Genomic DNA, 7,544 nt, shown 5'->3' on the forward strand with positions numbered 1-7,544 from the left:
AACCCCGGAGGCAGAGGCTGCAGTGAGCTGAGATCGTGCCACTGCACTCCAACCCGGGCAACAGAGCGAGACTCTGTCTCAAAAAAATATATATCAGGCCGGGCGCGGTGGCTCAAGCCTGTAATCCCAGCACTTTGGGAGGCTGAGACGGGCGGATCACAAGGTCAGGAGATCGAGACCATCCTGGCTAACATGGTGAAACCCCGTCTCTACTAAAAATACAAAAAACTAGCCGGGCGAGGTGGCGGGTGCCTGTAGTCCCAGCTACTTGGGAGGCTGAGGCAGGAGAATGGCGTAAACCCGGGAGGCGGAGCTTGCAGTGAGCTGAGATCCGGCCACTGCACTCCAGCCTGGGCGACAGAGCGAGACTCTGTCCCAAAAAAAAAAAAAAAAATATATATATATATATATATATATATATCTGTGAGGTAACAATCTACACATGTTTGAGCTAGTGCATCAGTAAGTTAACTCCTTACATCTGTTAACTCAGCAAGCAGTAACAAGTGATGGTGATTTAAAAAAAAAAAAAAAAAAAAGGAGTGGGAAATGAGCCACAGCTTTGCCATCAAAGACTTCAGCGTCTCTTAGGGGAAACAGATGTAAGCAAATAACGACACGATTTAGGGCAGAGATAGGAGGATCAACTTGCCTCTGCGTGGGGGAAATGTTAGGGAAGTTCGGGTTATCCAGGCCTGCAATGTGTGTAAAGGGATTTCAGACATAGAAACAACAGAGGGCCAAGACATAAATATAATTTTTAGTTTAAGGAATCCGAAGTTTAGTGTGACTACTTGGGGTGACTTCGGAGAGGATGGGATCATGATGTCAGAAGCTGAAATTGGTAGCAGTTGAAGGATTCTAAGCCAGGAAGGAATCATTTTCTATTTTAGGATGGATTTGAGAAAGTTAAGACCAAGAGGCACTTAACAGACCCCTGAAATAGAAAAGATATATGAGGGCATTGGTTATAAGGATAGTGAAGAGACAAGTTCAGAAATATGTAGGACATTAAGTCTGCAAGATGAAGTTGGGATGAAATAAAAAAGAATCACAAAAATCTCGTTTGGGGCTTGCTGAGGTTGTGCCAACAAATAAAGTAGGGCATACAAGCTGGTAGCTAGATTGTTAACATGAGTAACTGCTTGCAACAACTTGATTATTCGAAGTTACAGTGCATTGATAACTATGGTACAGTGTGATCTGATGCTGCAAGATTACCAATGTTACCAAATGACAAAGACATCGGGAGAATTTAAACTTTCAATGATTGACCAAGGAGTTGTACATTTCATTTTGTAACAAGGGCATAAGATAAAAACCCCCAAAAGATATTAACAAGAATTTATATTCCAAGTTCGGGTCATTGTCTGAAATTATAGTTCTGGTGGTTGGCAGCATAGTAACCATTACAGGAGATCGGAAATGATGACACGAGCTCAGACACAGTGGCTCACACCTGTAATCCCAGTGGTTTGGGAGGCCAAGGCCAGAGGATTGCTTGAGCCCAGGAGTTCGAGACCAGCCTGAGCAACATGGTGAGACCCCATCTCTACAAAAAATAAAAAATAGCCAGGTATGGTAGGTGTGTACCTGTAGCCCCAGCTACTTAGGCTGAAGCAAGAGAATGGCTAGAGCCTGGGAGATTGAGGCTGCAGTGACCCATGACCACAGCACTGTTCTCCAGCCTAGGCAGCAGAGCAAGACCCTGTCTCAAAAAAAAAAAAAAAAAAAACATGATGACATGAGTTTTCCTTTGCAAGCGCCCTGGGAGTCCTTTTACGACTTACTGTCATGTTCATGACAAATATTCTTTCTAGATTTTGAATAGGAAAAAAGATTTCTAATGAGAGGGAGAATATCTTCCCCATTCAACTCCCAGATGTCAAAAGACTCAGATACAACTCACATGTGCCTACCAGGAGGAGGAAAAGGAAATACGCTGTCCAGGAGCAACTCCTTAGTGGGTACCCGCCAGAAGTGGTCTCCAAACAAGGCAAGAATCGGTGTATTCCTCACACAATTCAATCCAAGCCATTCCTTACGTACACACTGAGGTTTGCTTTTGGGTAAATGGAAATAACTTGAGTTTCACCACAAGAAAGCTATATGGTAAGTAAATGTTGGAAAATCTTAACAGCAGGTGACATTAAGCTATAGGGTTGCATTTTCAAGGGAACCAATGTCTTAGCCGGTGGCAAGCAACTCCTGACTGGATAAACAGCTCTCAGATGTCGATGATAGGCTCACTGCCCAAGGAGAAAACTGAGACGCGGAGAGATTTAAGTATGGCCCAAGAGCATATAGCTGGTAAGTGGTGGCTGGACTGCAATCCCAAGTCGACAGTATTAGACTGAAACACAAACACTGCAGAGTCCTTTATCCCTTGGCCGTGTTTCACGAAAGAGGAAAATGGGACCTGAAAAGTAGGAGACTTACACAAGATTGCACAGCTAGTGCATCAGAGAGCTGACATTTGAAAACCCACATAAGTATATGTGTAATCTCATTTACCACAGGCAAGTCTTAGATTGTGTTATTCCCATTTTAAGAATGAGGAAACTAGGCCGGTTGTAGTGGATCTCATCTGTACTATCGGCACGTTGGAAGACCAAGGCAGGAGGATCGCTTGAGCCCGGGAGTTCAAGGCTGGTCTTGAACGTAGTGAGACCCTCTCTCCACAAAAAATGAAAAAATTACCCCATGCATGGTGTTGGGTGCCTGTAGTTCGAGCTATTGGGGAGACTGAGGCAGGAGATCACTTGGGCCCAGGATTTCAAGGCTGTCACGAGCTATGGTGGTAGCACTGCACTCCAGCCTGGCAACAGAGCAAGACCCTGTCTCAAAAAAGAATGAGGAACTAAGGCTAATAAAGTTTAAGAATTTGCTTAAGCATGGAAAGCTTTTTTTTTTTTTTTAAATCTGTCTGCGAATGACAGGAAAATAAAATTTAGTAAGGCCTTCCAAGTCACCACTTAGGAAGCCCAACAGCATTAAATGTGAATGCATATCTAGAAAATGGTGACCAAACTAGTCTGATTCCAACAATTCACAGAGTGGTCAAAATGGAATGAATTAGTAGATTAGAGTGCATTTCAAAAGACTCTAAAAAATGATATAAGGAAATCTGTGGGCAATGGAGATCATGCAAAACAACTCAGATACATAATCCAAAGCCTAATATTAGTTTTAATGCAAATTTACGTTAACTGAATTTAGGTTCATTCAGGAGGCTATCCTGATGTTGATGCACACACAACATGAGCATACCTCTGAGGGGCAGGAAGTAGATGATGTTGGACCTCCAGAACACTATACCACAAACTGGATCAGCACCTAGAGGTGAAATTAAATGCGCACAAAAGCCTGGATCACTTCATTCATTCAACAAAATATGTGTTGAAAGTCTTCCCTGGCTCCTGGGCTTTTTTTCAGTTTTTTCCTCTTTAGAGACAGTATGTCATTTTGTCACACAGGCGGGAGTGCAGTGGTGCAGTCATAGCTCACTGCAGCCTCAAAGTCCTGAGCTCAAGCAATCCTCCTGCTAAGTGCTTGAGACTACAGATGTGCACCACCATGCCTGGCTAATTTTTTTTTAATTTTTTGTAGAGATGAGGGTCTTGCTCTGTTGCCCAGGCTGGTCTCAAACTCCTGGCCTCAAGTGATCCTCCCACCTTGATCTTCCTGGACTTCTGTTAGATAAATTCCCTAGGAAGAGGAGAGTTAACACTTTGATAGATTGTATTTATTTATTTTATTTATTTATTTTTTTTTTTTAAGACAGGGTCTCACTGCATTGCTTGGCCTCAAATGACTCTCCTGTCTTGGCCTCCCAAAGTGCTGGGATTACAGGCGTGAGCCACCACACCCAGACTTTGATCAATTTTTTGAGGACTTTCAAAGTAAAAATGAAGAAGGTATCTGATCTTTTGATAAGCCCTTAGTCACTAGTAGATATTATATTGTATTTAATTCCTGAGGCCCTTCCTCCACCTACTAGTGGTGTCATCTTTCCCACAGGACCTTTTCTTCCCTTTAAATCTAACCCAACCAGCTGTCCCCTTAATGCTACTTGTCCCTGCCTTCCTCAGCAAATTGTTTCCACATTTATCTCTTCCCTCTCCAACTTCGGCCTCTCCCTTGCCATTGGCTTCTGTCCTATTTGTTCCCAGCTTGCAGGCGCTGGCCCATGTCTGTCTCCAAGTCTTACTCGTTCTTACTTTGAAACGTTTCTCACAGCACTAAAGAAAACACAGTGTGGTTGGACAAGACCTTGGGAACATGGGAGCTGGGATCAGAATGTGTTTGTGTTTGGATGTCGGAGTTGGGCAACCTCTTGGCTCAGATATTTTTCTGTTTTTTCTTTAATCATCTTTAAAATGAGCATGACAGCTAATAACATTATGTTTGTATGCTGGACTGTCCTAAACCATTTCCATGCATTATTTAAGGATCATGAGACAGCTAGATGTGTTCGTGAACATTTCCAGAGAACATGCCTGTGAAGCTCTCTGAACAATGCCCAGCTCTCAGCATGACCCTGTTATATAAGAATGATTCTTTTTCTCTCCATTGTCACTTAGTTCGGGCCCTTTTTTTTTTTTTTTTTTTTTTTTTGAGACGGAGTCTCGCTCTGTCGCCCAGGCTGGAGTGCAGTGGCCGGATCTCAGCTCACTGCAAGCTCCGCCTCCCGGGTTCACGCCATTCTCCTGCCTCAGCCTCCCGAGTAGCTGGGACTACAGGCGCCTGCCACCTCGCCCAGCTAGTTTTTTGTATTTTTTAGTAGAGACGGGGTTTCACCGTGTTAGCCAGGATGGTCTCGATCTCCTGACCTCGTGATCCACCCGTCTCAGCCTCCCAAAGTGCTGGGATTACAGGCTTGAGCCACCGCACCCGGCCTAGTTCGGGCCCTTAATCATCAAAGAGTATCCTCCTCAAAGTTCTCCCTGACTCCCCACTTAATGAATCCTGTCACTACTTTTATGGGGTTTTTTTTCATTTATTTATTTTTATTTTCTTTGCCACTTCTGTATCTTCTTTGGAGATAATCCTGTCACTACTTGTAAAATCCCTAAGTACAACTTAACATAGTGCTTCTCTGTTCACATCTTTCTCATTCACTGTCACCTCAAATCCAAACTCCTTGGCTTGCTTTTAACACCGTGGAGGACATTCTACTCTCCTCCCTCCCTGCTCCACACCCAGGAAAGATGACTGTGCAGTAAAGCCACGGCTCCCTTGCCATTGAGTTTCCAGTGGGATTCATCCAGTAAGAGGCCTCAGCCGAAGATGGAAGGGTAGGAGGAGAGCGAGGTTGGAGTTTCCATTTTCCCAGCTCTCTTCCTGCCAAGCCACAGGTTGATAGTAGCTGCTGTTTGTGTGGGACAACTCTCTTTGCACATAGAGACCCGCTCTGGGCTTTAATACCACTGCCTCCCCTGCCCCTTAAGGAGTTGGGCTTCTCTCTTTTTTCTTGTTGAAACAGGGTCTCACTGTGTCATCCAGGCTGGAATGCAGTAGCGCAATCACATCTCACTGCAGCCTCGATCTTTCAGGCACAATTGATCCTCCCACCTCTGCCTCCCACCACCACAACTGGCTAGTTTTTGCATTTTTTTCTACAGACAGGGTTTTACCATGTTGCCCAGGTTGGTCTCGAACTCCTGGGCTCAAGCAATCCTCCTTCTCAGCTTCCCAAAGTGCTAGGATTATAGGTGTGACTACCACACCCAAGCCGTTAACCTCTTTTCAAAAATCTTAGAGTCCTATCTTTTTTGGAGGGGGAAGGGGATGGAGGACAGGATCTTGTTCTGTTGCCCAGGCTGGAGTGCAATGGCATGATCTCGGCTCACTGCAACCTCCGCCTCCCGGGTTCAAGCAATTATCTGCCTCAGCCTCTCCAGTAGCTGGGACTACAGGTCCCAGGCAGGCTGAGGCTGAGGCAGGAGAATCGCCTGAACCCGAGAGGCGGAGGTTGCAGTGAGCCGAGATCGAGCCATTGTACTCCAGCCTGAGCAACAAGAGTGAAACTCCATCTCAAAAAAAAAAAAACAACTTAAAACAGACTTGTCCTTGTTCTGTCAAAATCCTCCAGAGCCTACCATCAGACCCAGAGGAAAAGCCCAAGTCCGCACGATCTAGCCTCTCTCTGGCTTGTCTGACCTCTCACCTGACTGCTCCCCTTCTCATACTGCTCCAGCCTCGCTCTGGCCTGAGCCTCGCTCTGGCCTGACGTCCCCAATGCAGGCCTGGCCCACGGCTGCCTCAGGGCATTTGTACTTGCTGTTTGTTGTGCAAGAATGCTCTTCCCTAGAAAAACTGCATGGTTGACTCCCTCCCCTCCTTCAAGTCTTGGCTCAAATGTCATGTTTTCAATGAGACCTTCCCTAACCACCCTCAGTACAATTTAAACGTATCCTCACTCTGAGCCCATTTCTCTTTTACTCTTCCTGTGTTCTTTTCCTCCATAGCACTGTTGATTTTCTAACCTACTGTAACGTGTCCCCGTCTATTTTGTTTATTGTCTATCTCCTGCCGTTCTATGAAGGCAGGCAGAGATCTGTGTCTGTTTTGCTCTCTGATACATCTGCAGGGCTATAATGAGTCCTGACATACATATGGTAGGCATGCAATAAATATTTGTTGGTGGTTTAATGAAAAATTGCTCAACTAGACAGTCCCTCAAATTAGAGATAGTTATGCTTTCAACATTTACTCAAATCTTTCAGCCACTGTGGTGGTTAGATCTGAAGACAAGGCTGGGTGCGGTGACTCACACCTGTAATCCCAGCACTTTGAGAGACCGAGGCAGGCAGATCACTTGAGGTCAGGAGTTCGAGACCAGCCTGACCACATGGTGAAGCTCCTGCCTCCACTAAAAACACAAAAAAATTAGCCGGGCATGGTGGCGGGCACCTGTAATCCTAGCTACTCAGGAGACTGAGGCAGGAGAATCGCTTGAACTTGGGAGGTAGAGGTTGCAGTGAGCCAAAATCGCACCACTGCACTCCAGCCTGGGTGACAGAGTAAGACTCTGGCTCAAAAAAATATCTGAAGACAATCTGCAGAAACTTGTTGGCCCATCACATACCTGGAGATATGGCCTCCTTGGCTCAAGGCTCCCCTCAAAGGCAGCAGGATAGTCAAAGTCTCTGGAGCGGAAGAGTGAGTGGAAGGAAACACTTTCAGGTGGTGCAATGGAGGCTGCTTTAGGAGAGGGTCCCCATGCTACAGGAACAGGGCATCCTGTCTGTTTTTTTTCCCAGGTGCCCCATGCCCTCCATTGCCAGCCTGCTTCAACCCACTGCCAGCAGCCTGTTTCACAGGCCTCCATCTCCCTGAGCCCCCGCAGAACACCGCACTCACCCCTAGCTTCCCCCAGCCTCTCTCTCAAACTGGCTCAGTATCCTCTGGTTTCCTGGGAGTCTCACAGATCCCAAAGATGAAGAGACAAAACTGGCCTTGCTTGCCCCCAGGGTGAGACTTTGGAGCTGTGGTGAGGGAGGGAAAGATCCCAGCAGACCCAAGAGGAAGACTACAGAGGA

The sequence above is a fragment of the Macaca nemestrina genome, chromosome 4, assembly GCF_043159975.1.
Source record: "Macaca nemestrina isolate mMacNem1 chromosome 4, mMacNem.hap1, whole genome shotgun sequence".
Taxonomy (NCBI): Eukaryota; Metazoa; Chordata; class Mammalia; order Primates; family Cercopithecidae; genus Macaca; species Macaca nemestrina.